This window comes from Cupressus sempervirens, chromosome 1, assembly GCF_028749045.1.
Source record: "Cupressus sempervirens isolate cs-2001-9-10 chromosome 1, ASM2874904v1, whole genome shotgun sequence".
NCBI lineage: Eukaryota > Viridiplantae > Streptophyta > Pinopsida > Cupressales > Cupressaceae > Cupressus > Cupressus sempervirens.
Genome location: NC_143118.1, coordinates 367,890,394 through 367,901,129, shown reverse-complemented (window position 1 = coordinate 367,901,129; position 10,736 = coordinate 367,890,394). Strand labels below are relative to the sequence as shown.

At 32.3% G+C, this 10,736-nt stretch overlaps 1 pseudogene; it reads right to left on the bottom strand.

Annotated features, from left to right (window-relative positions):
• Positions 1-4,027: 4,027 nt before the first annotated feature.
• LOC149577771 (uncharacterized) lies at positions 4,028-4,897 on the bottom strand (annotated as a pseudogene).
• Positions 4,898-10,736: the final 5,839 nt, after the last annotated feature.

The following is a 10,736-nucleotide window of genomic DNA, read 5'->3' as shown; positions in this document are numbered from 1 at the left end:
AGAGCCCATCAAGGAACTCATTAGCAGACTAGAAAAGCCAAGGATTGATAGCTTCCCAAGCTTTTCATACACTCTTAATAATCAAAGAGCCCTATATGTGCATGGTTTTTGGCATGATGCGAAGGGTTTGAAAGCCAATCCCCTTACATGTAGATCTGTAAATAAGAAACCTAAAGGAAATGCAATGCCAAACCAGAATCTTCCAAGATTCATCTTTAGTGATAGCATGAATAATCCACTTTGCACAAAGAGTGAGGCCTTGCTTCTACATAGAGAGAAGGCCAAGGCCTCAAAACTCTTTGGGAAGACAAAAAAAATCCCAAGCAACTCTACATAAGCCATCATAGTCAGAACTAGAAGCCCAAAGAAAATCATGGAGCAATCACTCTAATATTTTATAGGAGGCTTTAGAAGGAGCCCAACAAGAAGAATAATAGACATGCGTAGCTACAAGTACTTTAGACAAAAATTGGAATTTTCCCATAGGAGAAAGTAGTTTTGTAAGCCAATAATTCAGCTTCTTTGCAATCTTGACAAGCATAGCATTCTGTAGATCAACTAGAAAAGCTTGAAAGGAAAAAGGAATGTGAAGAAAGTGAAAAATCTACCTGTGCATAACCCATTTCCATTCAATCTAGTTAAGCCAAGGCAAAGCTAGCAAAAATGATAAGAGCATTTTATGCCATTGAATAGTAGAGTCATATGCTTGACAAAAAGTGTCAAGGAAATTCAAGGCATTAGCGATGTTTTTTAAAGAGTGAGAAAGGAATCATTGGCAAAATAACCATTGAACAACTATGAAGAGGAATCTAGTAAGGAAATGTCATGAACCAAACTAGAAGAGATGGAGTGCGCTAGCAAGTGACCAAACCCTTCAACAACAAGAACATATAACATTGGAGCAAGAGGGAAACACTACCTAATGGAATAAAAGAGCCCAAAGCCTTCAGATTGGGAGCTATTTATAGTAGTAAAAGAATTAACATCACCATAGACTAAAGAAATTTGGGACCGAAACCAAGAGCCTGGAGCATAGCCAAAATGAAAGGTCATTCAATCCGGTCATAGGCTTTGGCAAAATCAATTTTCAAAAAATTAGATGACTGATTGGACTTGTGAGCCAACTCTATGCCTTCCCAGACAACAACAATGTTGACAAGAATATACCTAAATTTGATAAAGCCAGTTAAAAGAAGGAGATGGAAAATTTTAAAAGAAATTTTCTTAGCAATAATCTTATAGGATGCATTCATTGGCTGCCAGTTACAAATATACTTAGGATCGCTAACTTTAAGTATGAATTTGATGTTTCCTTTTTTGATAATAGCTCCTAAGCTTTTATAATTGTAGGCCTTAAGATAAAATTTATGAAGGTCAGACCAATATAATCCCAAAGTTGTTTGTAAAATTCACAAGGAAACCCATTACACCCAAGGGACTTGTCCTCACCCATGGAAAAAATTGCATCTTTAAGGTCTGCTCACATAAAGAATATTGATCAACTACAATAGGTTGTAGATAATTATGTTGATTTGTAGTCTCTATTTATAGTTTGAAAAGAGTTTCCTAGATATTTTTAGGGGGAAGGTTTTTAATTTTTCATATCCACTACAAAAGGAAAAATCACCTCAACAAACAATCCCATTAGACATGCAAAATTTGTTGCAAGTGATCTACCAACTAATTTTCTTCCTTCTAGAAGATTAATCTAAGAACTTCAACTGCATAGAAGTAGTGAATATAGAAAAAAGAACTAAAGCTTTCCACCACTGATGATTACACATTATGCATTTTGAGCATGGGAAAATTGAAGTGAATAACTATAACTCTAACTATAAGATAATCAATAACCACATGGATTAGGTAAATAGCATTTGATTGTAGTGATTTATGTTTAGTTTTGCTTTTCTCATTAAAAGGTATATTCAAGTATTATCATTTCTAAATTTTATTAGAGTTTTATTGATGCTAGGAATTTCTCCCTTGTCACCAGATGAATATAGTGCAGTGTTGGGGTTTTATGTTATGTCCATTTTAGTGGACTTGCGGTTTTCTTGCAAATAGGTAGAACATTGATACAAACCAATAGAAAATACAAGAAATCAATAGCTACACTAGAACTGACATTAGGAGTAGAATATAAACTTTTAGAAAATTACCAACAAATGTGTATATCTGCCAATTCTTCTTACCCAAAATGTAAAGACTACCCCTGCAAAACCAATGCGACATCAGCAAATGCCATAAGATGCAAAAAATTCAACGAGAGTCAAAGTCTTTTGAATATTGACCAGTCAACATCAGTTGATTAACTATCACTAGTTTAACAAATACGATACATATACATATATGCTCAATTATAAGAGAAACCATAATTTCATAAGTAGATTACCAATACCAAATACCAGGTACCAGATGGTCTAACCATGATGCCAAGTTGAAATGAGCTCCAAAACCTGTCTAAGACAACAAAGGGCCAGAATATTGTAGGATTGCTTTACCACCCTACCATGAAGCTATTAAGCCTCCCTGAAATCTTTCTTGATATCAAAAGATACATAACCTGACAACGAGGAATACTAAAAAACCAAAACTAAGAGGAGAGTAATGGAATGTGTACACACTTTCTATACTATAACCATAAATTTTCATTCACGGTTTACCAAGGCATTTGAAAAAACCTTTTAAAGCCAATGAAAAATAACATGTTTAATCATTTACATTAAAAAATTTATTTTTCACTAAATAACTTCCTTCTCATAGGTCCATTAGGAAACATATCATAGGATCAGAACTTCATCAAGTAGTTCAATCTTCATTTCATAAAAATGAGGTAATATATTAACCCTCACTGCAATCTATAGTTCTATTCATTGTATGTCACAATATACCTAAATAACAACCACACTATCAATAAGCTTTACAAGGAAACATTTTGTGTACAATATTTCTAATTATCATATTCAAGAATTTAATATCATTCATCTATATAGAAAAGAAAAGCCTTCAGCATAGCTTAGCTTATACTAATTTTTCACTCATGGTCATAAGTAATAAATACATTCAATTTTCATTGTACAACCACTTCCAATAGAGTATATGCATAGGAATTAGTCTTTTTCATTCAATTCAAAGAAGAGGAAAGAATTGAAATTTTAATGCATTCTAGTCATCTTCAGGTTGTAAGAAAAAATCTAAAGGGATTCCAAGTAATATATTTAGTCATACCCACTCATAATCTAATGATTTTATTAAAAATACATCACTCCTATGTTGCACAATGAGAGCTTCATTTCTATGTTGATGACCAGTCCTTTATTGCTATCATATTTTGCATCATTCATTTGAAGGTCATGGTTCAACTAAGTTATTTAATCTTTCAAGGCTTATTTATTTCAAGAATTCATACACATCTATAGCTGAATTCAATGATTTCATGTTTCCCAACCACTACCATTTTAAGAGAACAAAGGCACCACAATAGGATAAATGTTCCAATAAAATAGGTGATTGTTTGCTAGAATTATATAGTCCACCCAAATATTCAATAAGAGGTGGTTAAAGAAGATTTAAAGGAATCACAAGGTGGGAATTGATGCACACTCCACAAGTTCATCTTTATGCATTTATGGATTTAGATGAAGAGAGCAAGGAGTTGATTACACCTTCTGCTCAAGCATAAAGTCATTCACATGCAAAAATGCTCAATACATAAGCCTATTGGTTTGTGATTGATTTACATCCAGATTAAAAGAAAAGGAAAGAAAAGAAATCTATCAATAATTAACTTGACTCTATTCACATTGCTTAAAAATATAATTGAAGACATTAAATTTAGTAAATTTCACAAGAGAAAAGGAACCCGGTTAGCCGATGGTTGCCAAGGCTTGTTTTCATAGGATCTCAATGTTGTTGGTCTCACACTTGGTAAATTGCTTCCTCCATTGCTACTATCAAAATTTTAGAGGAGCCAAATTTAGCCGATCCATTTCAAAAGGAACTGTATGGTGAATTCTCATTCCAAGACCTAGCTACATTTATCTTTGTTGAAGGATACAAATAGATCTAAAATAATGTAAGCTGCTACACCAACTAGCCATGGTAAATTTGGCTTGAAGTTTTTTCACTCTAAACTCCTTACTAGAATACTTCCCACATAAGTTGCATTCCCAAGAACAACGAACATGAACATGAAAGGATGTAGTCCCTCAACGGTTCCTCTCTTGATATTTAAGTGGATTTGTGGAAGTCTTCCACCCATATAGATAGCAATCATAGGCCATCCCAACCAAGTTCCTATTTTTCTAGAGGACTCCTCTTCCATTGCATTGCCAACCATTCGCTGCAAAAGTTTCCTCCCTATTAATATAAGGTAAGATTTATGTTCCACTTGAGTAGAGTAAGGGCTTCTTAAAGTAATGCTTTTGTAGGTAGGCAAGCTCAAGTAGTTAAGGACTCCAACAAAGGATATAATTGAAGTTATTGTGTAAATTACTATGGTATTGGAATTCATAGGACTCAGACATATAAGATTGCTAAGAAATCCTTCCTAATCTAGTGATGACTAGTTCAAGGTGTAGATTGTAATGCTTCTACAACCTTGCAAGATATAAGAGCCCTAAGTAGGAGTGTGACTGCTAGCTAGAGATCTTGCAGACATGTAATATAGGTCCCTCCTTGTGTTGGACCTATCTTTTGCTAAGATAGTAGGGATACGTAAAGTGTTTTCTTTCTCTGGCACCTTTAACAACTCTACCAGTGCTTTCTGATTATCATTTTTATCAAACTTGAAAAATGAACAATGATCAGTGATGAGGAGGGCCAAGAAACAATTCAGAGTTGTGAACAAAAATACCACGAATATTACTAAAATACATATAATTTTTATACACCTCATGTCATTATTATTTATTTTTCTCCAAAAATGGTCATCCTGTAACCTTGAAAATGCCAAGAATTAAAAACTTTTTGCTCAGATTTTGGTAACTATTTTTTTAAAACCTCACATCATCGCTTATAAAAAATTTGTTATTAATGTTGTTCCTTTCTAAATTAAGAAAAAAAATTATTACTTTAATCTACGCATAGTTAAATACCAAATTATTTAGTAAGTGACGGAGTGGGTTGTTACATCCTCCCCTCCTTAGAAAATGCATCATCCCGGTGTAGATATGTTAAAGCTTATAGTCATATCCATAGAATTTCAAGAATTCCATGTTGTAATGATCAATAATCTAACTTCTATGATTTATAACAATGCTATCAATAGAATTGACTTACATTTACTGAAATAAATTCAAGATTTGTGTTTGTTAAATGAAACCTACATTTCATTAATACATTAACTCTCATGGAACTATCTCTTCAAAGACATATTAACACAGAGTTAAAATAAAAAATTTAGAGAAAATAACACACATTTTATATAACCACGTATATGAGTAATCATTTCAAGAAAATTTTCTATGTGTGAGTGTGTGAATTCCATTACCATCCTTTAGTTTTACAAGGTTAGAAGTACCTCTCTCTAACAATATTCCCCCTTTCTTATAATGTTTCATTCCCTCTATTGTATTACAAGAACAACACCATAATATTAGTCCATAATATATCACAAATCAATCAAATACCCAAGGAATATCAAATTAATTACTTCCTTATATTAAGAAGTCTCAAAATTAAGTAACATATTACCTTAAAATCATATGATACCAAACACATATATGTGCTTACTTATCATACATTGGCATCAACTGGATTTGACCCCACCATTAGGTACTTCATAGCCACTTGCTGCCATACTTATACATGTATACTTACAATACCCTTAGCTTATTCCTATTTTTAATACCTCAAAAATGTAAATATTCAATATAGATATCAAGAGTCAATATTATCCTTTAAACCCATCTTTAATCACACCTTGATAATGAGTGAAAAAATTTATCAGCCATACATACCATATGTACCATCTAACATGTAGTTTTTTCTAGGTGAGTACTCATCCACATCAATAGGTCAATGTCCATGAGACATAATCAAGTGATGTAATCCCATTACATCTAATTCATCATAATTTGAATCATAATGAAATATAATGAGGTGCACATATAACATCATCAATGTAATAATTAATATTTAATCATCATTATGCATCTAAATGCTTGGTAAAGTTGACATACCACATAATTACATCATATAGCTCCATACATTTAACCAATATAATAGAAAGATCAATGATAGAAAGTCACACAATCAAACGTGTCAAGTAATATTGACCCAAGTTCTACATAAATAGATAGTTTTACCAAATCCCAAACACATATGTTGAACAAAGGGTCTAAATTGGGTGTATAATAGCTAAGTCTATGTTGAACACCATATCGACTAGGAGTCAAACAAATAAGTCAAGATGACCAAATCTTTAATTGTCATTCATTGACCAAGTTGTCTAAATAAAATGAGTCAACAATTTTCTATAAGTAGAAGTCACATGCATGGTGGATCATCACATATACATAACACCAATGAAAAATATGATCAAAGATAGATAAAAGAGGGATCTATACATACCCTTTTGCATTCTCATAGGGAAACCACATATTCATATACTTTCCACATAGACCAAAAATTCAAGTCAAGTTAGTCAAAAATTGACTACACGTAGTTAAATAAACAAGTAGAAGTAATATCTTCCAATTAATTATGCAACTTCATTCTAATTTCGAACTTATACATCAAAATAATAGGTATAATAATAATTTACATTTCATAAACCAACTATCGCCGAAATTGTTGAATACAACATATCATCACACGAATATTCCATATATGAGTATACTAAATAAGTTGACCTACATGTCAAACTATATTTCATCATATGTGAGAACCATGTCCTACTAAACAATTTCCACATTATCAATTGCAAGAATACATAAAATAATCAAGAAAAAACCTAGTTTGAATACTCAACAACTATTTCATTCACCATGTTCACATGTTATCAAATAATTTTTCATTTAAGAAGGGTAACACATGACTATACCCAAAGATGTTGATCTACATGTCATCCATCCATCAAAATGCATGATTTAATAAATACATGAAGTATAATTTAAAGCATCATACCTCAATTGGCATCATAGAAAATGTCAACCTACACATTGGACATGGAACAAGCACATCATACAAGTACAATGGCATCTACCATATGATTAGTATCATTAAGTACATAATCTAGGTATGCTCACCAATCACCTACAAGGATCAGTAAATCCAACTTTTATCAATTTAGTGACCTTAGGCCCTCATGCCCATCTTGTCAGCATAGTGTGCTTAACCAACATATAAGCATGTTTTATGATATATGGCCTTTACACCATTAAATCATCACATAAAATATGGTTTGAGGCACTTTACTTCCCAACCATGAAGTCTTACACTTCCATGGGATTCTACCTAACACATAGAATGCCCAATCCTGTGATGCCCAATAACAATACAAAATCACTTGCTTGGGATCCTACCTAACACATATAATTCCCAATATGGAAATGCCTTCACAATACCACAGGTACTTTCTGTGAGATCCATGACAATGGCCAACAGTGCAAAAAAGTAGGAGGTATCTAGTGTAGCCATCAAACATACTAATTCCATCATATGTCAAATTAGCCATAATCATGGATGTGGAAGGGAGATGAAACATGGGCAAGCATATCAATAACATATGCACATAGCTTTGGCCAAAGCATTTTTTTGTAGTGTTAGTATTACACTAGCAAGTAGAGTGGAAAATGAAAGCAACACTTCTACCCTTCTATGTTTGTCCACATTCCGCCCACACCAAAAGTTTAAGCTTTCCAAAATAATAAAAATAACATAAAATAAATGCAAAAGAAAGAATGTCATGTTCTTCACAATCTACTCCCTTATACATCCTATCAATGCTCCACAATGAACATCATAGATGACATCACTTACAAATCATAGGACTAGCATCATCAAAAAATACGCACACACACCCTAGCCACCTCAAGATCAAAGAAATCTTGAAAACAAGATTCATAATTCTCAAGTGAAATTCCAAAAAGGCGATACAAAACCAAAATAAAATTGAACAAGAGTCAAAATGAATAGGTCACATAAGAAATTGGTGGCTCGGTGGCCATAAAGAACATAAAATTTCAAACTAGTCCTTCAGCACATCCAAGTTCATTAAATTGAACATGATAAAATGAAAACCCAATTCATTTAAAGCATAAGGACTCCCACTAGTCACCAAGAGGGAGTAGATGTTTAACAACACTGTGTGTCCAAGGGTTGCTAAGAACTTAACCAAACTTCTCATGCATCACATACAATTTATCTTGATAATCACACATTTCTAAATGCATAATGGAACATGCAATACTTTTGCAAATGAAATCCATGTTCTTTCTACTTATTATATTAGGTTAATCAATGAACCTCATGAATCTGGCATAAAATAGAAATAAATTCTTGCACCACATGTGCATTACATGTCATTTATATAATAAAAAAATATTTTTCATTGCTATCATAAGCCAAATCTTCATTTGGTAGGATCTCATAGCCTAGTAGAAAAGTAAAACATCCTTTGACTATCTCAATAGTTCAAATTTAATAATCCAATACACATATTATACCATCATGTGGGTTAAAGTAAAAATAATCATAAACATATAAGGTACACAATTTACCATTCATTCCATAAACTTTTCATTTCACAATTTTTAAAGGAATGTAATTTTAACTCAAAATCATGACATGCATAAGGAGCATCATATCCTTCTATGTCAAAAGTAATCATAGCTAAGAGATACAACATGCAACCCATGTCATCATCTCATACAACATAATGTAAACTAGTTGACTTATAGTTGTTTGTCTAGCATAGTGAAGTCAAGGCCCAAGTGTAGAACCAAGAGCTTTGATACCATATGTAAAGACTACCCCTGCAAAACCAATTCCACAATAACAATCTCCATAAGATGCAAAAAATTCAATGAGAGTCAAAGTCTTTTGAATATTGACTAGTCAACATTAGTTTATTAACTATCACTAGTTTAACAAAAATGATAAATATACATATATGCTCAGTTGTAACAAAAATCAAAATTTCGTTACCAGATTACCAATACCAGATACTAGATACTAGATGATCTAACCATGATGCCAAGTTGAAATGAGCTCCAAAACTTGTCTAAGAACACAAGGGCAAGAATATTACTAGACCGCTTTACAACCCTACCACAAAGCTATTAAGTTTTCCCAAAATCTTTCCTCAAATGAAAGATACCCAACTTAGTAACGAGGCAAACTAAACAGGCTAAACTAAAAGGAGAGTAATGGAATATGTACACATTTTCTATAATATAACCAAAAAAATTCATTCATAGTTTAGTAAGGCATGTAACACAACCTTTTAAAGCCAATGAAAGATAACATATTCAATCATTTACATAAATAAAATCATTTTTGACTAAATAACTTCCTTCTCATAGGTCCATCAGGAAACATATCATAGGATCAAAACTTCATCAAGTAGTTCAATCTCCATTTCATAAAAATGAAGTAATTCATTCACCCTCAATGTGATATATAGTTCAATTCAATGTATGTCACAATAGAGCTAAATAATGACCACACTATCAATAAGCTTTATAGGATAAATTTTTGTGTACGATATTCATAATTATCATATCTAAGAATTTAATATCATTCATCTATATAGAAAAGAAAAGCCTTCAGCATAGGTTAGCTTATACTACTCTTTCACTCATGGTCATAAGTAATAAATACATTCAATTTTCATTGTACAACCACTTCCAATAGAGTATATACACAGGAATTAGTCTTTGTCATTAAATTCAAAGAAGAGGAAAGAATTAATATTTTAATTCATTCTAGTCATCTTAATGCTTTAAAAAAATCTAAAGGGATTCCAGGTAATATATTTAGTCATACCCACCTATAATCTAATGACTTTATTAAAAATACATCACTCCTATGTTCCACAATAAGAGCTTCATTTCTATGTTGATGACTAGTCCTTTATTGCTATCATATTTTGCATCATTCATCCAAAGGTCATGGTTCAACTAAGTTAGTTAATCTTTCAACTTTTATTTATTTCAAGAAATTATACACATCTATAGCTGAATTCAATGATTTCTTGTTTCCCAATAGCTACCATTTTAAGAGAACAAAGGCGACACAATAGGATAAATGTTTCAATAAGATAGGTGATTGTTTGCTAGGATTCTATAGTCCACCTAGAGATATTTACTAAGAGGTAGTTAAAGAAGATGTAAAGGAATCACAATGCGGGAATTGACATGCATAGTCCACAAGTTCCTCTTCATGCATTTATAGATTCAAATGAAGAGAGCAAGGAGTTAATTACATAGTCTGCTCATGCATGTAGTCATTCACATGCAAAAATGCTCAATACATAGGTCTATTGGTTTGTAATTGATTTACATATAGATTAAAAGAAAAGGAAAGAAAAGAAATCTATCAATAACTAACTCGACTCTATTCACATTGCTTAAAAATATAATTAGAGAAGGAACCTAGTTAACTAGTGGTTTCCAAGGCTTGTTTCTAAAGGATGTCAATTCCATTGGCCTCACACTTGGTAAATTGCTTCCTCCATTGTTGTCGTCAAAATTTTGGAGGAGCCAAAGGTAGCACATCCATTTGAAACAGAA